Here is a 23,294-nt window from a genome sequence, read left to right on the forward strand (position 1 = left end):
ATACATAGGGCACAGGGCTTCTGTTTTCCTAACTAGACACTGACTGACAGAGGCTAACATAGCTCTATATCTATCAACACTCTGGCACCCGGAAGAAGCAAATGTACATGCTATTTGGGGTTTACTCTTCTGCTTAGGTCTTTGGAACTCATTTATTCATTCAACAATGATTTGTTAAGCACCTGTTACATTTCAGTCATGGTTCTAGATAATGGGAATATAGCAATGAATGAAACAAAAGCCCTACCTTGCATTTCTCCAGGAATGTATCAAACACAGAAGGAAACAAGCCACCATGAATGAGAACAGATGACAAAAAATAACACATTTAGAGCCCTAAGCTTTTTGGTTATTGAAATTTCAATAGCAGATTTAAAATAACTAGGTAGGAAATGTTTAAATAAATAAAACATGGTATCACAGGAATAAGCAAGGGATGAAAAAGACAAATAATAACACATGTTGGTGAAGATGTGGACAAATTGGAAGTTTCATATATTCCTGGTGGGATTATAAAATGGCACAGCCCCTTTGGAAAACAGTCCAGCAGGTCCTCAAACTGTTAAATACAGAGTTAGTACATGACCCAGCAATTCCACTTCTAGGTACAGGGCCAAGAGATCTAGTACCTCTTGGCCCTGTACCTAAAAAAAGTCCACAGAAAAACTTACACACGAATGTTCATAGGAGCATTATTTATAATCGCCAACAAGTGAGAACAACCCCAAAATCCATCAACTCGTAAATAAATTAGGGTATACACATTCAGTGGACTATTATACAGCTATAAGAAGGTACTAAGTACTGATGTAACATGGTTCAACCTTGGAAATATTATACTAAGTGAAAAAAGCAAGTCATAAAAGGCCATATGCTGTATTAGGCCATTTATATGAAATGTCCAGAATAGGCAAATCTACAGAGACAGAAAGTAGACATAATGGGGATAGAAGGAAGGTGATAGTGATGGATAATGGATACAGGATTCCTCTTTGGGTTGGTATAAATGTTCTAGAATTAAATAGTGGTAATGACTTCACAACTTCTGTGAATATACTAAAAACCACTGAATTATATACTTTAAAAGGTTGAATTTTATGACATGTGAATTATATCTCAATAAAGCTATTATTTAAGAAAATAAGGCAAAGACCTTTGCAATTGATCAGATATATCTGAAAAATAAGCAAATAGAAATTTTAGAGCTTAACAATTTGTTGACATTAAAACTGAATGGAGGCCAGGCACAATGGCTCATACCTGTAATCCCAGCACTTTGGGAGGCAGGGTGGGAGGATCACTTGAGGCTAGGAGTTCAAGACCAGCCTGGGCAACATAGCAAGACCCCTATCTCTACAAAAAAAAAAAAAAATTAAAAAATTAGCTGCTGTGGTGGCATGCTCCTGTAGTCCCAGCTACTGAGGAAGCTGAAGCTGGAGGATCCCTTGAGCCCAAAAGGTTGGGGCTGCAGTGAGCCACGACTGTGACACTGAACTCCAGCTTGGGCAACAGAGACCCCATCTCTAAAAATAAAATGAAACAAAACAAAACAACAATAACAAAAACTCAATGGACAGGCTAAACAATAGATTAAATAAAGCTGAGTAGTGAATTGGTAAACTGGAAGACAGATTGAGAAAATTACCCAAAATGCTGCACAGGGAGTTAAGGAGATGACAAACATGAAGGAAGAGTTAAGAGAAGACAGGGTAGAATGAGAAAGTATAAAAAATATCCAATCAGAATCCCAGGAGGAGAGAGTAGAGAGAATAAGAGAGAAGCAATATTTGAAAAGCTAACCACTAGATAAGAATTTCCAGATCTAGGCCGGGCACGGTGGCTCAAGCCTGTAATCCCAGCACTTTGGGAGGCCGAGACGGGCGGATCACGAGGTCAGGAGATCGAGACCAGCCTGGCTAACACGGTGAAACCCCGTCTCTACTAAAAATACAAAAAACTAGCCGGGCGAGGTGGCGGGCGCCTGTAGTCCCAGCTATTTGGGAGGCTGAGGCAGGAGAATGGCGTAAACCTGGGAGGCAGAGCTTGTAGTGAGCTGAGATCCGGCCACTGCACTCCAGCCTGGGTGACAGAGCGAGACTCTGTCTCAAAAAAAAAAAAAAAAAAAAAAAGAATTTCCAGATCTAGTAAAAGACACGAGCCCACAGATAAAAGAAAGACAACATACATCAAGAAGTGGCTCACAGCCAGGCGCGGTGACTCACACCTGTAATCCCAGCACTTTGGGAGGCTGAGGTGGGGGGATCAAAAAGTCAGGAGTTCGAGACCAGCCTGGCCAAACCAGTTTTGTTTAGTAGAGCGAAACCCCGTCTCTACTAAAAATACAAAAATTAGCTGAGCTTGGTGGGCTGAGCTTGGTGGCGGGCGCCTGTAGTCCCAGCTACTCGGGAGGCTGAGGCAGGAGAATCGCTTGAACCCGGGAGGCAGAGGTTTCAGTGAGCTGAGATTGTGCCACTGCACTCCAGCCTGGGTGACAGAGTGAGACGCTGTCTCAAAAAAAAAAAAAGAAGTGGCTCACGCCTGTAATCCCAGCACTTTGGGAGGCCACAGCAAGCGAATCAATCAGGAGATTGAGACCATCCTGGGCAACATGGTGAAACCCTGTCTCTACTAAAAATACAAAAATTAGCTGGGTGTGGTGGTGCACGCCTATAATCCCAGCTACTTGGGAAGCTGACGCAGGAGATTCACTTGAATCAGGGAGTCAGAGGTTGCAGTGAGCTGAGATCATGCCACTGCACTCCAGCTGGTGACAGAATGAGACTCTGTTTCAAAAAAAAAAAAGAAACCCACATCTGGAAATGGTGTAGAGAAACCACAGAGCTCCAAAAGCAAAGATATTAAAAGTAGCCAAAGAGAAAAGAAACCTTGTTTACAAAGAAACAAAAACTATATGGTGGCAGGAACAGTGAATTTAGAAGACAGAAAAATATCTTCAAAGTATTAAGAGAAAGTTAACCCAGAATTGCCCAGCAAAACTGCCTTTCAAAAATGTATGTAAAATAGAAACATGAAGGTGAAATAGGGACATTTCAGAATAAAACCGAGAGATTTTACCACTAACAGACCTTAACTAAAATAATTTCTGGAAGATATACTTTAGGAGGAAGGAAAATGATCACAGAAAAAGGGAAACATTTCTAAAAATATGTAACTTATTTCAATGCAAGAAAGAATGACGAACAAATAAACTATTAAGTATGTAAATAATTCCAAAAATTGTCTGCAAAAAACTTCTAATGAAAGGTGATGATGGTCTATAATTTGTGGGGTTAAAAAAGGACACACACAAATACTGGGCAATATTTATAGATGGGTGAAGGAGGCCCGAGGTTGGTGGGGAGAGTTAGACTGTTCTAAGTTCTTTGTATTCTTCTAAGAGAAGGTTCAGGTATTTGTTCACTTTAGACGTTGTTAAATGTGCATGGTACAATTTCAAGGGTAATCACTACAAACAGAAAATGTGTAACTTCCATACCAGTAAAAAGTAAAATAGAATAAAAAAACAAAAATCAAATGCAGAAGAAAAAGGAAAAAAATAAGTTTAAAAAAGGAAAACAAATGGAAAGCCAAAAATTAGTAGGGTGAAAATCTAAATATATCAGTAATCACAATAAGTATAAATGGACTAAACAATAAACGAAAAGACACATTCTTAGACCTAAATTAAAAAATATATAAGACACACCTAAAATAAAAGGACACAGGAAAGATGAAAGTAAAATGATGAAAAAAAGATATAGCAGGCAATACTATTAAGTTGGTGAAAAAGGAATTGTGGTTTTTGTCATGACTTTTGCGCCAACCTAATAGTTAAAAGAAAGTTGGTGTAACTATATTATCATTAGACAAAATAGACTGTAAGAGATAAATAAGGACTTTATATAATGATAAAAGGTTTTATTTATCAGGGAGATGTAATAGTTCTAAAGTTGTGTTCTAAATAGTTCTAAAGTACCTACTAAAATAGCATCCAAATATATAAAATAAAAATTTATAGAATTATGGAAGGAAATTGACTGATCCACAGGCATAGTGGGTTATTTCAACACAATGCTCCCAATTATTGACGAGTCAAGAAAGATTTGAATAACACAATTCACTAGCTTAATTTAGTGAATTTAGTGATATAAAATACCCTGCATTCAACAATCAAGGAACAGACATTCTTTTCAAGTGCACTTGGGATATTTAAAAAATTGACTGTATAAAAGGCCATAAACCAGCCTCAACAAATTTCAAGAATCTGATGTACATAAACTACATTTTATGACCTGCAAGCATAGATTTAACTTAAGCAATCAAATTAGAAGTGCATAAAAGAAAGGTAAGTGACACATCCCCTAGGTTTTGGAAATTAGAAAGTACACTTCTAAATAACTTGTAAGTCAAGTAAGAAATCATAAAAGAAATAAAAAGTTGTACAGAAACAATGATAAAAATTATACATATCAGGACTTATGGATGCAGGAAAAATAGTAATTTCAGGGAAATTTATAGCTTTAGCTGCTTTCATTAGAAAAGAAAAAAGACTGAAAATTAATAAGCTAGGCTTCACTGTAAGAAGAAAAAAACTCCCAACAGAATAAACTCAAAGAGAGCATAAGGAAAGAGATAATAAATATAAAGGTAAAAATTAATGAAGCAGAAAACCAACATACAATAGCAATGATCAACAAACCAAGGCCAGACGGGGTGTGGTGGCTCACGCCTGTAGTCCCAGCACTTTGGGAGGCAGAGACAGGTGGATTACTTGAGGTCAGGAGTTCAAGACCAGCCTGGCCAACATGGTGAAACCCTGTCTCTACTAAAAATACAAAAAAATTATCTGGGCATGGTGGCACATGCTTGTAATCCCAGCTATTTGGGAAGCTGAGGCAGAAGGATCGCTTGAACCCAGGAGGAGGAGGTTGCAGTAAGCCGAGATCATGCCACTGCACTCCAGCCTGGGCAACAGAGTGAGATTCTGTCTAAATAAATAAATATATAAATAAAAAATAAAATAAAAAACAAGCCAGGGAAGGGCCAGATAAAATAGATAAATGTTGGGCAAGATTCCTTTAAAAAAGGGGGACAGGGCTGGGCGTGGTGGCTCACGCCTATAATTCCACCACTTTGGGAGGCCGAGATGGGCAGATCACTTGAGGTTGGGAGTTTGAGACCAGGCTGGCCAACATGGTGAAACCCTGTCTCTACTAAAAATACAAAAATTAGCTGGGCGTGCCAGTGGGTGCATGTAATCCCAGCTACTTGGGAGGCTGAGGCAGGAGAATCGCTTGAACCCGCGAGGCGGAGGATGCAGTGAGCTGAGATCACACCACTGCACTCCAGCCTGGGCGACAGAGGGAGACTCCATCTCAAAAAAAAAAAAAAAAAAAAAAAAGACAGTAGCATTCACAAATAAGCAAGAATATGAATGAAGAACAGAAGAAAGCTGCAAATATGGAAGAGATGAAAAAGAGAAACATGCCATAAATAACATTACCCTAGTAAATTTGAAAATTTATTAGAAAGGGAAACATTTCTAAAAACATGTAACTTACCAAAGCTGCATCAAGAAAGCCTGGAGACTTCCAGTCCCAAACTGGTGGTGAAGAAGCAACTTGGCTGCATTCCTTCCCACAGAAAACCAGAAACACATACCCAGTGCTGAGATGATCAGCACTATTCCAGCAATTTTCCAGAACCCAAATATGAGGATGAGGCAGTTCCTGGAGTCACAGAGAAGTGAAAAAGCTCTGAGCAGTCAGTAAGATAAATGGATTTCTACATCCACAACTCCCCTCCCTATAATCTGCCCAGCACCAAATGCATGGGCAATTTCCCCTGACTCGTGATTTCTGCACTGGAAAAAGTGAGATTGAGGTGGACGACTAGCTTTCCCACCATTGTGGGTTTCCTGGCAGGAGACCTTCCCTCTGCCTCAACCCATGGGAAGCATCATGATTGCCTGAAGGAAGCAATATTTCTGAGGACACTGAGAGACCAAGGAGGGAGGTGAGGATACTATCCCTAGCCCTGGAAAACACTGTTCTGTAACTCAACCAAAGAAGACACCAAATCAGAGTGGCTGTTTAGCAGCACCACACTGTAGCAGTTGCATCCCACAGGTCGCCTGGGCATGAATCCCTAGCCAGCCTATCCATACTGGCAGGATATCTGCTCTGGGACCTCCCGCATTTGGAACTTCAGTGTTCCAATTGTTCATTAGAGCCAAGGCAAACCTGGGCTTTAGGAATCATCTAGTGCCAAAAAGGAGGCAGCGACCTAGTGGAAAACAAACAAACAAACAAACAAACAAAAAATTCAGCAGTATATTACAAAGATTCTATGAGCAAACATACCCAATAAAAAGCAAAACAGGCCACACAGAGAAGACTTGAATAAATAACTAATCTTTCAATGCAAAGATGTAGATGTATATCCACAAGAAACAATAGGAAACAGGAAACCATGACCACCCCAAACAGACAAAGCATGGAACCACTGATGACCCTAAGAAGATGCCAATATGTGAGCTCTCTGACCAAAAATTCAAAATAGCAGTTTTAAGGAAACTCAGTGATCTACCAGATAATACAGAAAATCAATTCAGAATTTATTAAATTTAGCAAAGACACTGAAATTTAAAGAAAAACAAATCTTGGAACTGAGAAATACATCTGCTAAATCAAAAAATTCACTAGAGACTCTCAACAGCAGAATGGATCAAGCAGAGGAAAGAATCCATAAGCTCAAAGATAGGCTATTTGAAATTACATAGAGGAGAAAAAAGAAAAAAAGAATACAAAGGAATGAAGATTGCCTATAAGATATAAGAAATTGCCTCAAAAGATCAAATCTAATAATTATTGGTGTTGAAGAGGGAGCTGAGCAAGAACAAGGGGTACAAAGCTTACTTAAATAAATAATGAGGCTGATTTGAGTAATAATAAAACTCCAGTCTCCTGCACAGCCAGCTCTGCATGAATTACCTTTTCTCGATTGCGATTTCCTTGTCTTGATGAATCAGCTCTGTCTAGGCAGCAGGCAAGGTGAACCCCTTGGGTGTTTACAAATTTGGTGGCCCTTACAGGAATTGCCCTTATGGCTACCTGCCTGTGGTTCAGTGGCCCCCCTCCAGCGATGGATCCAGAAGCCAGCCCAAGCGGCCACCTAAGTTATCTTGGACTGGGGGCTGACTCTGGTACTCTCTCTACTGGCGGGGTGCTGCTGACCCAGTGCGCATGGATTTAATTGCAATGGAGAAGTAGTCATGGGGAGACATCCCTTAATTGTAGCCCTATCACAGGGTGTCTGTGTATCCCCATGCTGGGGTGTCTGTCTGTAGCCCCATTGCAGAGTGTCTGGCTTGGTGAGTATCCTAGGTGCTGCCAAGGCCTCCTTTCTTTTCCTGACTGGGTCTGTACCCCTATGGTGGGTGTCTGTTGCCCTATTCGGGGTGTCTGTTTGTAGCTCTACCATGGGGTGTCTTGTGTCTGTAGCCTCATTGTGGGGTGTCTGTTTGGCTCCTGGGGGCTCTCAGTTGGCTCTTTCTAACTAGTAGGAAGAATCCTGGTTTGGGAGACTTCTCCTCAGTCAGGAAGATTTCGAGGCAGTTTCTCAGACGGAGAATAGGAGGATAGTCTGGAAGGGATACTCTTGGAGTTCTTGATTAGGGATCTAATTTGGAAGACCTTCTGTCTGTCTCATCTTTGTGTATGTTTGTATATGTGGAAGGGATCTCAGAGGGGTTGCTGATGGAAGTCCAGCAGGTCCAGCTCAGAACCCTCCTTATTTGTCTAGTCATATTTGATGTGCCCTAAAGAAGGCTCAACGGACATGTTTCTTAGGGTGACTGTCTGCTCTTTGCCTTGCCCAGAGACCCCACTGTGAATTACCATTTGGAGGTCGTCCTTCCCCATCTGGAGTGGATCAGAAACAGGGAACAACAGGAAAAAGATTGAGCTTTCCCGGGCTGATACTGGGTGCTGAATGAGGCGACTAATGTCTGTTTTGTTATGTGTATTTTGCTGGGATGGAAAATGTAAATTTGGTTCCCCATGCAGCCCGTTGGGCAGCATCTTGCAAATTAAGAATGTTGCCTATGGTTCCATAAAACAGCAAAGAGTGATTTTTCTCTTGTAAAGTGGCTTGAACCCCACAGCTATAGCAGAAGTGAGCAGGGTCATCAGAAGCCACTCCGTTCTGGAAGCTGCAGAAAAAGGGAACCCAGAAACCTGATATGACAGCAAAAAGGGTAAGAAATTCTTACCGGCCAAGTTTCTGGTCTCTCTTTCTCTTTCTCTGTCTGGGTAAACAGTAAACTATTGGTCTCCTCTGCAAGGGTTTGATTAATAGAAAAAAGGGTTTGTAAGACTAATCTTAGGCTGTAGCAAATCTGCTGTACTTTGTGCAAAGAATTTGTCTTTCTGTGTTCTGTAATGGAGGGAGGGGTATCACAGGATAGAATGTGGGTTTAGGACCCCTATAAGCTCACTTTTCAAGCCAGCTTGGCAGGCTGCTCAGTTACAAACCTTGCGATGGCTCCCTGAAACCAATACTGGAAGAAATTCCTGTCTTGTTTTGTGTCCTTAAGAGCTTAACCTTGTGACCATGTGGGGATACTTTCTCTGGGTGTTCACCATCCAGAGGACAGGAATTTTGGGGTTCATGTTGTAGTTAGTCCTAAAAAATTTTTTGAGCAGTTAAAAGCCTTGCAAGCTTGAAATTGGCTTCTCTAGGCTGCTTCTGGGGAGAGCAATAGAAACTGCTCAATGCTGAATACTCAGGGGCTAAGGCTTTGTCTTCTGACAGCCGTGGTCTGGGTTCAGTTGTTGGCTTCTGGAGTGATTCCTTTCTGGTTTGTTGTTTGTGTAACTTTGCCATTTATTGAGTTTTTCTCCCCCATAGTTAGCTTCTGATTTCCTCTCTTGAATTTTCCTTTCTCTGAACTACCTTGTGGAGATTCTAAATCTTATTAAAAAAAAAGAAACTGCTTACCATGTCTTTGAGGCACCTAGGAGGTTACCTTTGGTAAAGTTCAGAAGCTAGAAATACTGGCCACCTGGCGTAGCTAAAGTCAAGTAGTAAGAGATTTGAAAGGATTTCTTTTTTAAAGAGCACTATGGTTAAAAGTCAGCATAATTTAAAGTGGATAAACAAGCTATGGATATATTTAAAGGCTTTTATGTTTTTCTGTTCTTGGAACTTGTTTTTCTGGAAAAAGATTTTTTTTCTTCTCAGTCGACTGAATTATTTTTCTCCTTTTTTTTTTTTTTTTGTCTTGCCACTCTAAATGCACATATGAGGGGCCCTAAGATAACTTCTGGTAGCCTGGGACTCCTTGGGAAAAACAGAGGAGGCACCACAGACCCCGTTTTGGGAAAAAACTTCTGTTTTCCTCATGAAACCCCAGGAATTAAAAGCAGATAGATCCCGCTCAAAATCAAAGGCTCTGTTCTGTTTTGCATTGTGTTATCCGATGGTTTTGAGTTTTTGGGGTATCAGAAATTACTTCTTATTATGATAACTAGGTAGGAAATATACTTTAGGGGATGGCTAATAGTAGTTATGGAGGATACTTGACTCTGCACACTTGGATCAGAGACGCTTGCTCTTGGCCACCTGGAAGATAAGGAGACTTCCCTGCCCCGACTGGGAGATGAGACTCCCCTGAGAGATGGGCCAATTACAAAATGGGCTGATTGGCTCTGGCTGCCTTGAATGGAATGCAGGGTAGAAGCACTGCACGGTCTTCTCCCACAGTATTTCCCTCCTCTTGGGGATCCAGGATCCAGTATAAAATGGCACCATTAATTTTGGGGATCTGTCTTTGCCTTCAGCTGCTTATTTGCTGCTTATTTGGCCAGCTTAGAAACGCATGCTTTCCCGGCCCTGTTCCTCCAAGGGCTCCACCCTGAAGCCAGTCATCCAGTTAAGAAAATGGCAAATGAAAAATTTTACAAGTGCTGAATCTTCTATCTGTCTTTGTATTTATATGTATTGTTTGTTTACATGTAAAAGAGCTCTGATTAATTTGCTTAGAAAAATAAGTGCTTAGACTGGGCATGGTGGCTCGCACCTATAATCTCAGCACTTTGGGAGGCCGAGGTGGGTGAATCACCTGATGTCAGGAGTTTGAGACCAGCCTGGCCAACATGGTGAAACCCCATCTCTGCTAAAAATACAAAAATTAGCCAGGCATGGTGGCACACACCTGTAATCCCAGCTACTCAGGAGGCTGAGACAGGAGAATCGCTTGAACCCAGGAGGCAGAGATTGCAGTGAGCCAAGATCATGCCACTGCACTCCAGCCTAGGCAACAGAGCAGACTCCATCTAAAAAAAGAAAAAAAGCCGGGTGCGGTGGCTCACGCCTGTAATCCCAGCACTTTGGGAGGCCGAGGCGGGCGGATCACAAGGTCAGGAGATCGAGACCACGGTGAAACCCCGTCTCTACTAAAAATACAAAAAATTAGCCGGGCGCGGTTGTGGGTGCCTGTAGTCCCAGCTACTCGGGAGGCTGAGGCAGGAGAATGGCGTGAACCCGGGAGGCGGAGCTTGCAGTGAGCCGAGATCGCGCCACTGCACTCCAGCCTGGGCGACAGAGCGAGACTCCGTCTCAAAAAAAAAAAAAAAAAAAAAAAAGGAAAAATAAGCACTTAAATCAAATATTTTGCCAGAAAAATAGAAACTTTAATGCCTTTTTGCTCACGTGACTTTAGTAATCTTTTGGAAATAAAGACAGTTTTAAAGATTATTGGTAAAATAAAATGTCTTGAAAATGTAGACATTTATCTCACTTCAGGTCAGATATCAGACTTGCTAAATGCTTTAAGGTCAAACTGTTTCTCTGACTTTTGAAAACTGTTTGATTTACCTACTTCGGAGCATTAGATGACAGATAAGGCCTAGGGACATATGGAGAGCCAGGCCCGTCAGCTATACTAAGAGTCAGACCTTATCTTCATTTCTGGCTGATGTCCTAGGCTCCACCCCAGTACATAATTAAAATCAGTTACTTATCAGGTTTTTCACTAAAAATAAAAGTTGCTAAGATTTAACATGGTAACATGTAGTTGAGACCACTGGAGAAACAGTTTTACATACAAGGTGTGTGGGGAATATGCTTTTGGTAAAAGATTATAAAAAGCCACAGGAATTTGGCTTTTGTTAAAGGGAATGTAATTTTGTCCATTCAGATGATTTTAAAGATTGTCTTAACCTAAAAGAGTAATGGAACAAAACTGAAGGTTTAAGCAAAGTGAAAAGGGTTTGTAAAGGGTTGACCTTGTAAAAATTCTGTGAGTATAAACAAATTGGCTAAGATTAAAAGGAATTATTTAACTTTTTTCCTTAGGTTAAAACATTAAATCATACTGATGTGGGGCCAGAATCTGGGCCTACTTTTCTGAATTACAGGGTTTTCTTAGAAAATTAATCTGCTGTTTGATGGAAAATTGTAAAGGATTCTAAAAAGTTTATGAAAATCTTCCTTGGCCAGGTGTGGTGGCTCATGCCTGTATTCCCAGCACTTTGGGAGGCTGAGGCAGGCGGATCACGAGGTCAGGAGATGGAGACCATCCTGGCTAACATGGTGAAACCCCCTCTCTACTAAAAATACAAAAAAAAAGCTGGGTATGGTGGCTGGTGCCTGTAGTCCTAGCTACTCGGGAGGCTGGGGCAGGAGGATGGCGTGAACCTGGGAGGTGGAGCTTGCAGTGAACTGAGATCATGCCACTGTGCTCCAGCCTGGGCAACAGAGACAGACTCTGTCTCAAAAAAAAAAGGAAAGAAAATCTTACCTTATGGTCAAACTAGTTAAGACTGGACAGAGACAACATTTTATTTTAAAAACTAGCTTTGGTGGACACGGTGGCTCATGCCTGTAATCCCGGCGCTTTGGGAGACTGAGGCAGGCATATCATGAGATCAGGAGATTGAGACCATCCTGGCTAAGATGTGAAACCCTGTGTCCACTAAAAATACAAAAAAATTAGCCGGGAGTGGTGGTGGGCGCCTGTAGTCCCAGCTACTCAGGAGGCTGAGGCAGGAGAATGGTGTGAACCCGGGAGGCAGAGCTTGCAGTGAGCTGAAATCGGGCCACTAGCTTTAACATTAAAGATGCACTAATGCAAAATAATAATAATAATAACAACAGAAAACTTTCCAAAGCTCAAGAAAGTTATAAATATCCAAGGACAGAAAGATCAGAGAACACCAAGCAGATTTCTCCCAGATGAGACTACCCTAAGGCATATAATAATCAAACTCTCAAAAGTCAAGGACACAGAAGGGATCCTAAAAGCAGCAAGAGAAAATAAGCAAATAACATATAAAGGGATTCCAATTCATCTGGCAACAAGACTTCAACAGAAACCATAAAGCCAGGAAGGAATGGGACAGCATTTTCAAAGTGCTGAAAGAAAAAAAAAAACCTGCTATCCAAGAATACTGTATCCAACAAAGCCATCCTTTAAGTATGAAGGAAAGATAGTCTTTCTCTGACAAACAAAAACTAAGAGAATTCACCATCCCCAGACCCATCTTAAAAGAAATACTAAATGGAGTCCTTCAATCTGAAAGAAAAAAACAATGATGTGCCAAAAGAAAACATTGAAAGCACAAAACCTACTGGTAAAATTAAGTACAAAGACAACCCCAGAATACTCCGATACTGTAATTAAGATGTAAAATTCACTCATAACTCTAATACAAAGCCTAAACTATCAAGAACAATAGTAGCTACAGCAACCTGTTAAGAAATAAGCAATATGGCCGGGCGCGGTGGCTCAAGCCTGTAATCCCAGCACTTTGGGAGGCCGAGGCGGGCGGATCACGAGGTCAGGAGATCGAGACCATGCTGGCTAACACGGTGAAACCTCGTCTCTACTAAAAAATACAAAAATCTAGCCGGGAGAGGTGGCGGGCGCCTGTAGTCCCAGCTACTCGGGAGGCTGAGGCAGGAGAATGGCGTAAACCCGGGAGGCGGAGCTTGCAGTGAGCTGAGATCTGGCCACTGCACTCCAGCCTGGGCGACACAGCGAGACTCCGTCTCAAATAAAAAAAAAAAAAAAAAAGAAAAGAAATAAGCAATAGCGGCCAGGCACGGTGGCTCACACCTGTAGTCCCAGCACTTTCAGAGGCCAAGGTGGGTGGATCACTTGAGGTCAGGAGTTCGAGACCAGCCTGACCAACATGGTGAAACTCAGTCTCTACTAAAAATACAAAAATTAGCCAGGTGTGGTGGTGCATGCCTGTAATCCTAGCTACTTGGGAGGCTGAGGCAGGAGAATCATTTGAACCCGAGAGGTGGAGGTTGCAGTGAGCTATTGCACCATTGCACTCCAGCCTGAGTGACAGAGCAAGACTCTGACAAAACAAAATAAAACAAAAAACAAAAAAAAGAGAGAGAGAGGGAGATAGGCAATATAAAAATATGTGAATTCAGATAACAAATAGTCAAAATGTGGGGAGATGGAGTTAAAGTGCAAAGGTTTTATTTTGTTTTGTTTTTGGTTTTCCTTTATTTCTGCTCTTTTTTGTGATCTAAGATAAGTTATCATCTCTAAAATAAGTTATCAGTTTTTTTGTAAGCACCATGGTAACCATAATGCAAAACCTATAACAGATACAATGAAAATAAAAGGTGGCCATTCGTGGTGGCCATTCATGACTGTCATCCCAGCATTTTGGGAAGCTGAAGCTGGCAGGTTGCTTGAACCCAGGAGCTTGAGACAAGCCTGGGCAACATGGTGAAACCTCATCTCTACAAAAAAAGTACAAAATTAGTTAGGTGTGGTGGCACATTCCTGTAGTCCCAGCTACTTGGGAGGTTGAGGTGGGAGAATCACCTGAGTCGAGGAAAGTTGAGGCTACAGTGAGCCATGATTGCACCAGTGTAATCCAGCCTGGGTGACACAGTGAGACCCTATCTCAAACAAAACAAAACAAAATAAAAAACAGAACAAACAGAAATCAAGCAACAAAATGGCAGTAGTAAGTCCTTACTTATAAATAATATACTGAATGTACATGGGTTATTCAATGTTATTATTAGGTTTAATTGGAGAATTCAGTCAATTCTGTAATTAAGAGACAGACAGTGGCTGAACGGATAAACAAGGCCCAACTATATGCTGGGTGATATTAACTAATATGTTATTATCACATGAACACAATCAAGAATAAGAAACCCAACTTAGCAATAGAGACATAGACTGAAAGTGAAGAGATGGAAAAAGATATTCTATGCAAGTGGAAACCAAAAAAGAACAGGAGTGGCTACACTTATATCACATAAAATAGACTACAAGTCAAAGACTGTAAAAAGTGACAAAGAAGATTAATATATAATGATAAAGGGGTCAATTTAGCAAGAGGATATAACAATTATAAGTATCTATGCACTCAACACTGGAGCACCCAAGTATGTTAAGTAAATATGAATAAACCTAAAGGCAGAGATAGACTGTAATACAATACAGTAGGGGCTTCAACACCCCACTTATCAGTAATAAACAGATCATCTAGACAGCAAATCAACAAAGAAGCATCAGAGTTAAACTACACACTAGACCAAATAGGCCTAACTGACATTTACAGAACATTTCACCCAACTGCTGTAGAATACACATTGTTTTCAGAAACACATGTAACATTCTCCAAAATAGACTATGTCTTAGGCTACAAAACAAGTCTGAACAAATTCAATAAAGTAGGAATTATATCAAATATCTTTTCTGACCACAATGGAATAAAACTGGAAATCAGTAACAACAGGGATCTCAGAAACTACATAAACACACAGAAATTAAACAACATGCTCCTGAACAGCCAATGGGTCATTGAAGAAATTAAGAAGAAAATTTTTTAAATTTTTCAAACAAATCAAAATGGAAATAAACATAACACAATATATGGGATATGGTAAAAGCAGTACTAAGAGGGAATTTCACGGCAATAAATGCCTACATCAAAAAAGTGAAAAGACTTCAAATGACAACCTGACAATGCACCTCAAGGAACTAGAAAAACAAGAACAGACCAAACATATTAGAAGGAAATTATTAGAATGAAAGAAATAATAAATATCAGAACAGAAATAAATGAAATTAGACTAAAATATAGAGAAGATCAATGAAATGAAAATTGGTTTTTTGAAAAAATAAAATTAACAGACCATTAACTAGGCTAAAAAAAAAAGGAGAGAAGTCCCAAATAAATAAAATTAAAAATTTTTTAATTTTTAAATTAAAATTAAAAATTAATTTTAATTACTTTTTACATGGGCATGATTACAGGCATGAGCTGCTGTGCCTGGCCTAAAAATCTGTAGCATTTCTATACAATAATGAACTAGCAGAGGAAGAAATCAAGAAGGCAATCCCATTTATAATAGCTGCAAAAACAAACAACAACAACAAAAAAAAACCTAGGAATAAATTTAACCAAAGAGGCGAAATATCTCTTCAAGGAAAACTACAAAGCACCGAAGAAATAAATTGAAGAGGACACAGCAAAATGGAAAGCTATTCCATGTTCATGGACTGGAATAGTTAGTTGTTAAAGTGATAATTCCACCCAAAGCAGATTACAGATTTAATGCAATTGCTATCAAAATACCAATGATGTTCTCAACAGAAGTAGAAAAAACAATCCTAAAATTCATATGGAACCACAAAAGAACCAGAATAGTGAAAGCAAGCCTAAGCAAAATGAACAAACCTGGGTCAGGCATAGTGGCTCATGCCTGTAATCCAAGGCCAAGGCGGGTGGGTCACCTGAGGTCAGGAGTTCAAAACCAGCCTGGCCAACATGGCAAAACCGCATCTCTACTAAAAGTGCAAAATTAGCTCGGTGTGGTGGCACATGCCTGTAATCCTAGCTACTTGGGAGGCTGAGGCAGGAGAATAGCTTGAACCTGGGAGGTGGAGGTTGCAGTGAGTTGAGATCGTGCCACTGCACTCCAGCCTGGGAACTAAGAGTGAAACTCAGTATCAAAAAAAAAAAAAAAAAAAAGAACAAATCTGGAAGCATCACACAGACTTCAAAATATACTACAAAGCCATAGGAACCAAACTAGCATGTTACTGACATAAAAACAGACACATAGACTAATGGAACAGAATAGAGAATCCAGATATAAATAAATGCATTTACAGCCAATTCATTTTCAACAAATGTGCCAAGAATATATAATGGGGAAAGGAGAGTCTTTTCAATAAATGGTGTTGTGAAAATGAAATAACCATATGCAGAAGAATGAACTATACTCCTATCTCTCACCATATACAAAAATCAAATCAAATTAAAATAAATCAAAGACTTAAATCTAAGACCTAAAACTATGAAACTACTAGAAGAAAACCTTGGGGAAATGCTCCAGGACATTGGTCAGGGCAAAGATTTTTTGTGTGTAAGACCTCAAAGGTACAGACAACAAAACCAAAAATAGACAAATGGGATTACATCAAGCTAAAAAGCTGCTGCACAGTAAAGGAAACAATCAACTAAGAGGAGATAGCCCAAAGAATAGGAAAAAATATTTGCAAACTATCCATCTGACAAGGGGGATTAATAACCAGAATATATAAGGAGCTCAAACAACTCAATAGCAAAAAAAACAACAACAAACAGCAACAACAAAAAACATTCAATTAAAAAATGGGCAAAAGATCTGAATTGACGTTTGTAAAAAGAAAACATACAAACGGCTGACAGGTATTTTTTAAAATGCTCAACATCACTAATCATCAGGAAAATGCAAATCAAAGCCACAGTGAAATGTTATCTTACCCCAGTTCGAATGACTTTTATCAAAAAGACAAGGAATAGCAGAGGCTGGTAAGGATGTGGAGAAAGGGGAACTCTCAAACACTGTTGGTGGGAATGTAAATTACTACAGCTGCTATGCAAAGCAGTATACAGGTTCCTCAAGAAGCTAAAAATAGAACTACCATATAATCCAGCAATCCCACCGCAGGGTATATATATCCAAAAGAAAGGAAATTGATATATTGAAGAGAGATTTGCATTCCCATGTTTCCTGCAGCACTATTCATAATAACCAAATATGTTATCAACCTAAGTGCCCATCAACTGAATGTATGGATAAAGAAAATGTGGTATAGACATACACTGGAATACTGTTCAGCCATAAAAAAGAATGAAACTCTGTCATTGTAGCAACATAGATAGAACTGGAGGTCATTATGTTGAATGAAGCCAAGCACAGAAAGACAAATATATCTCATGTTCTCACTCACATATGGTAGCTAAAAAGTGAATCTCAGCCGGGCGCGGTGGCTCACGCCTGTAATCCCAGCACTTTGGGAGGCCGAGGCGGGCGGATTACAAGGTCAGGAGATTGAGACCACGGTGAAACCCCGTCTCAACTAAATACAAAAAACTAGCCGGGCGAGGTGGCGGGCGCCTGTAGTCCCAGCTACTCAGGAGGCTGAGGCAGGAGAATGGAGTGAACCCGGGAGGCGGAGCTTGCAGTGAGCCGAGATCGCGCCACTGCACTCCAGCCTGGGCGACAGAGCGAGACTCCGTCTCAAAAAAAAAAAAAAAAAAAAAAAAAAAAAAGTGAATCTCATAGAGAGTAGATTGACAGTAAGGGAAGAGCGGGTAAGGGGATGGAGAGGTTGATTAATGGGTACAAATATACAGTTAGGTAGAAGAAAGAAGACCTGATGTTCAATAAGGTGACTGTAGTTAACAATCTGTTGGACATTTCTTCTTTTTTTTTTTTTTTTTTTGAGACGGAGCCTCACTCTATTGCCCAGGCTGGCGTGCAATGGTATGATCTCCGCTCCTGCAACCTCTGTCTCCCAGGTTCAAACAATTCTCCTGTCTCAGCCTCCCTTCCTGTCTCAGCCTCCTGAATAGCTGGGATTACAGGGGCACACCACCAGGCCTGGCTAATTTTTGTATTTTTAGTAGAGATGGGGTTTCACCATGTTGGTCAGGCTGGTCTCGAACTCCTGATCTCATGATCCACCCACCTCGGCCTCCCAAAGTGCTGGGATTACAGGCCTGAGCCACTGCGCCTGGCCACTACTGGGCATTTCAAAATAACTAGAAGAGAATAATTCAAATGTTCCTAGCGTAAAGAAAAGATAAATATTTAAGGCGACAGCTATCCCAATGGCCCTGATTTGATTATACAAATGTACCAAATTATCACATGTACCCTGAAACTATGTACATCTATTATGTATCAATGAAAAATAAAAAAATTAAATTCCTACTAAAGAAAAGAAAGCCCAAGTAGTCCAATAGCTATGGGATAAATTGAATCAGTGACTTAAAAAAAAAAAAAAAAATCAAGCCGGCCAGGCGCGGTGGTTCATGCCTGTAATCCCAGCACTTTGGGAGGCTGAGGCAGGTGGATCACGAGGTCAAGAGATCAAGACCATCCTGGCCAACCAACATGGTAAAACCCCATCTCTACTAAAAATACAAAAATGAGCTGGGCATAGTGGTGCATGCCTGTAGTCCCAGCTACTCAGGAGGCTGAGGCAAGAGAATCTCTTGAACCCGGGACACGGAGGTTGCAGTGAGCCGAGATCACACCACTGCACTCCAGCCTGGGCGACAGAGAGAGACTCCGTCTAAAAAAAAAAAAAAAAAAAAAAATCAAGCCTAGATAGTTTTCACATAATTCCTAGCTGATTTTCATGGAGCAAATGATGCCAAACATCATAGCTTATCCTAACCTAACTTAAACATGCCCAAAACACTCACATTAGCCTACAGATAGAAAAAGATTAAAATTCAAATTTTGAAGTACAGTTTCTATTGAATGTGAACCACTTTCAAACCACCATAAAGTTAAAAAATCATAAGTTGGGGACTGTATTTGCATTCTCATTTTATACTATTACAAAGAATATCAAAAGAAGCATACTTCTTAACTCTGTATGAGGTTAGTATAAACTTGATGTAAAACTAATTAAGGACTGTATGAGAAAGGAAATAACAGACCAGAATCTCTCATGAACGTGGATGGAAATATTATAAACAAAATATTAGGAAACTGAATCCGACATTATGTAATAAAGACAATTTATCAGGGCTAAGCTGGATTTATCCCAAGAGTATAAGAATGATTTAACATAAAATTCATAACTTTAGTCCATCACATTAAATGGATTAAAGGAGAAAAGTTATATAATTATCTCAATAGATATAGTACAGGCATTCAGTAAAAGTTAACATCCAGTTATGACAAAAGCTCTTAGTAAAGCAGAAATAAAATGAAACTTCCTATTGTTAAAAGGTTATTTTTTAAAAGCCTATAATCTTCATCATTCTTAATGGTAGATCACTGTAAACATTGTTCCATGAAGAGCAGACAAAGATAAGTTCAGGCGCAGTGGCTCACACCTGTAATCCCAGCACTTTGGGAGGCGGAGGCAGGCAGATGGCTTGAGCTCAGGAGTTTGAGACCAGCCCAAGCAAGATGGCAAAAACCCATCTGTACAGAAAATACAAAAATTAGCTGGACATGGTGGTGCACACCTGTAATCCCAGCTACTTGGGAGGCTGAGGCAGGAGAATCGCTTGAGCCCAGGGGTTGGAGGTTGCAGTGAACCAAGATCACCCCACTACACTCCAGCCTGGGTGACAGAGTGAGACACTGTCTCAAAACAGACAAACAAAACAGAGTAAGGCAAAGATGTCTGCTATCACTCCTTCTAGTCAATAAGGTGAAGGGTAAGACAGAAAATCATACTGTCATTATTTGTAGGTAATATAATTGCGTATATAGAAAACCTCAAAAGAATGTACAGACAAATTATTAGAATTAATAAGAAAGTCCAGCAAGGTTAACTGCAAAAATACAAAACTGGAAGAAGGTATTTGTGACATATAGAACTGACAAAAAGTAAGATCTAGCGTGTGTGTGTGTGTGTGTATGTGTACGTGTGTGTCTGTGTGAATTTTTTTTTTTTTTTGGGACGGAGTTTTGGTCTGTCGCCCAGGCTAGAGTGCAGTGGCATGATCTCGGCTCACCGCAACCTCCGCCTCCCAGGTTCAAGCGATCTTCCTGCCTCAGCCTCCCAAGTAGCTGGGATGTACAGGCATGCGCCACCACGCGAGGCTAATTTTGTATTTTCAGTAGAGATGGGGTTTCTCCATGTTGGTCAGGCTCGTCTCAAACTCCCAACCTCAGGTGATCTGCCCATCTTGCCCTCCCAAAGTGCTGGGATTATAGGCATGAGCCACCGCACCTGGCCTTGTGTGAATTTTAAAATAAGAAAAAGACAAACCAGTAGGAAGATGAGCAAAATACATGAATAGGCACTTTATCATAAAAGGAAATATAAATTACTCACGAACATGAAAAGATGCTCAACTTCATTGACAATCAGGTAAATATAAATAAATGCCACAAGAAGATAGCATTTTACTCCAACTCTGTTGGCAAAAATTAACAAATTTAGTGTCAAGTGCTGGTGAAGACATGTATCAGTGGAGCCTCTTTTATACCACCAAGATTGTGTAAATTGGAACAATCTCGATAAACACTTTGGCAATATTTTGTGCAATTGAACTGGATATATTACAGGGAAATCCTTGCACACACATAACAATATTTGTTGCAGTACTATTTACCAAAAATTGGAGCCTATCAAATGTCTACTGATAGGAAAATGGAAAAATAGTGATATATTCACAGAGTGCATGTACTATAGCTACACACATCAACCTGGTCAAATATAATGTATCAAAATGGCACACTATGGAAAACTAAATAAAGTCAAACTTGTATAAAGCTCAAACAAGTAAACTAAACGATATCTTGTTTAGTGATATCTATGCCTATGATAAAACTATGTATTTTTTAAAATCAAGCATATAGTCAATATGAAATTCTTTTTTTTTTTTTTTTTTTTTTTGAGAAGGAGTCTGGCTCTGTGGCCCGGGCTGGAGTGCAGTGGCCGGATCTCAGCTCACTGCAAGCTCCACCTTCCGGGTTTACGCCATTCTCCTGCCTTAGCCTCCCGAGTAGCTGGGAACACAGACGCCCGCCACCTCGCCAGGCTAGTTTTTTGTATTTTTTAGTACAGACGGGGTTTCACCGTGTTAGCCAGGATGGTCTCGATCTCCTGACTTCGTGATCCGCCCGTCTCGGCCTCCCAAAGTGCTGGGATTACAGGCTTGAGCCACCGCGCCCGGCCATGAAATTCAACCTAGTATTACCTCTGGTGAGGAGGTAGAGCAAGACAGGAAAGGGGAATACAGGTGGATGCATGAATAGGCAGTGTTCTAATTCTTAAGCTGAAAGGTGAGTTTCTAAGTCTTCATTTCATGTTGCATTTGTTCTTTTGATGTGTGAAATACTATAGGTTAAGACAGCTGTAGTTTCCCTCATTCGCCACTACATGGCAGGCTAGCACCTCAGTGAAATAGGTCCTGAATGGGAAAGGCTGGTGTAAATGGACATGTACCTAATGGCAGTATTCTAGCAGCATTCTAATTTCCCCATAGGGATACAGATAAACTAGGGCCTGATGTTCTCAGAGTGTTTAAATGCACAACCACAGCATCTCAGGTGTACATCACTGTGGCGTGGATCTTGCAGCCACGTGACCGGGTTTTTTGTTTTTATTTTTCCTTTCTTTCTGCCTGGTTATGTAACTATTTTTGCAAACTTAGAAGTCTCTCTGTTTGAATGTTGAGTTTTATTTCTCAGAATGTTCCAATATTTCCCAAGGCATTCATTCCTAAATTAATAACATGGAGCAGGAGGGCAGTCCCTCATGGCAATTGACACATCTAACTTGCACTTTTATGTCTAATGTTTTGGTGCTGTGTTTTTCACCACTAGCATTAGAACCACTGTTTAATAATGTCTGATGACACTATTGCAATATATAAAGTAATACTTAAAATTTAGTACCAATCAATGTTAAAATAGCAATGCAACAGTCATCGAAATCACTCACAGAAAGTCTGGTGCCAAATAGCTTATTGACATGATGTGATTGATGTGATAGTGACAAATGTCGGCAGGTTCTTCTTTTTTAGCAGCCAAGATTATGCCACCAGTGGTGACACACAAACAGCATAAAGTCTAACTTCTATAAATCTCAAACAGGTAAACTATACAGTATCTCCTTTGGTAATACCTATGCCTATGATAAAACTACATTTTTTTTTTTAAATCAAGAAAATGGTTGACATGAAATTCAAGCCAGTATTCTCTGGTGAGGAGGGAGGGCATGATAGGAAAGGGGCATAGGGAGCACACAGGTGGATGCATGAGCAGGTAATGTTCTAGTTCTTAAGTTGGATGGTGGTGTGAGCCACCCACTTGCAGCTTCACGCTCTAGACTTGCCCTGTCTGCTACCATAGCACTAGACACATGTGGCAAGGGAGCACTTGAAATAAGATGTGCTGTAAGTATAAAATACACACTGGAGTTTGAAGACTTAGTATGAAAAAAAGGTCAAATGTCTCTTAATAAATTTTAATGTTGATTACATGTTGAAATGATAATATTTTGAGCAGTGTGAAGAAGAGGCGACAACGACCCCAGGACAGATCAAAGCCCATGCCGCTGTATCCCACGTGCCCAGCGCCTACCTCCCGCCGCTGTTGCCGCCACCACCGTGCCCAGGAGAAAGACTGAAGGTGATGCTAAAGGAGATAGAACCAACATGAAGGACGAACCACAGAGAGGATCCACGAGATTTTCTGCTAAGCCTGCTCCCCGAAAGCCAGAGCCCAAACCTAAAAAGGCCCCTGAAAAGAAGGCAGAGAAGGTACCCAAAAAGGAAAAGGGAAAAGCTGAGGCTGGCAAGGAGGGGAATAACCCTGCAGAAAATGGAGATTCCCAAACAGATCAGACACAGAAAGCTGAAGGTGCTGCAGATGCCAAGTGAAGCGTGTGCATTTTTGATAACTGTGTACTTCTGGTGACTGTATAGTCTGAAATGCTATTTTTTATCAAGTTTTATAAAAATGTAGACTTTGTTTTACCTTTTTTTTAAGCTATGTTGTTAGCACACAGAACACTTCATTGTGTTTTTTGGGGAAGGCCATATGTCACTAACACAATGTCTCCGAAGCTGGATTGACGTGTGGAAAACCCCTTTCCCTTCTAGTTTTGGGAGACTTGCTCTTGGCTCCCAGGAGGGGTGATTCCCTGACTTTGACACCCAAGGCACCTTGGCACAAAAGCCTTGTGGGACGGAAAAACAAATTCGTTTTTATGTCCTCTTCTCCTTTTCCACCTTTCAGCATAGACTTAACTCCCTTAAGCCCAGACACCTGTTGGG

The 23,294-nt window shown here is 40.5% G+C and overlaps 1 pseudogene; it reads left to right on the top strand.

The window, feature by feature from the left end:
• Window positions 1-22,529: 22,529 nt before the first annotated feature.
• On the top strand, window positions 22,530-23,039 carry LOC114679431 (non-histone chromosomal protein HMG-17 pseudogene; annotated as a pseudogene).
• Window positions 23,040-23,294: the final 255 nt, after the last annotated feature.

Source organism: Macaca mulatta, chromosome 7 (genome assembly GCF_049350105.2).
Source record: "Macaca mulatta isolate MMU2019108-1 chromosome 7, T2T-MMU8v2.0, whole genome shotgun sequence".
Lineage (NCBI taxonomy): Eukaryota > Metazoa > Chordata > Mammalia > Primates > Cercopithecidae > Macaca > Macaca mulatta.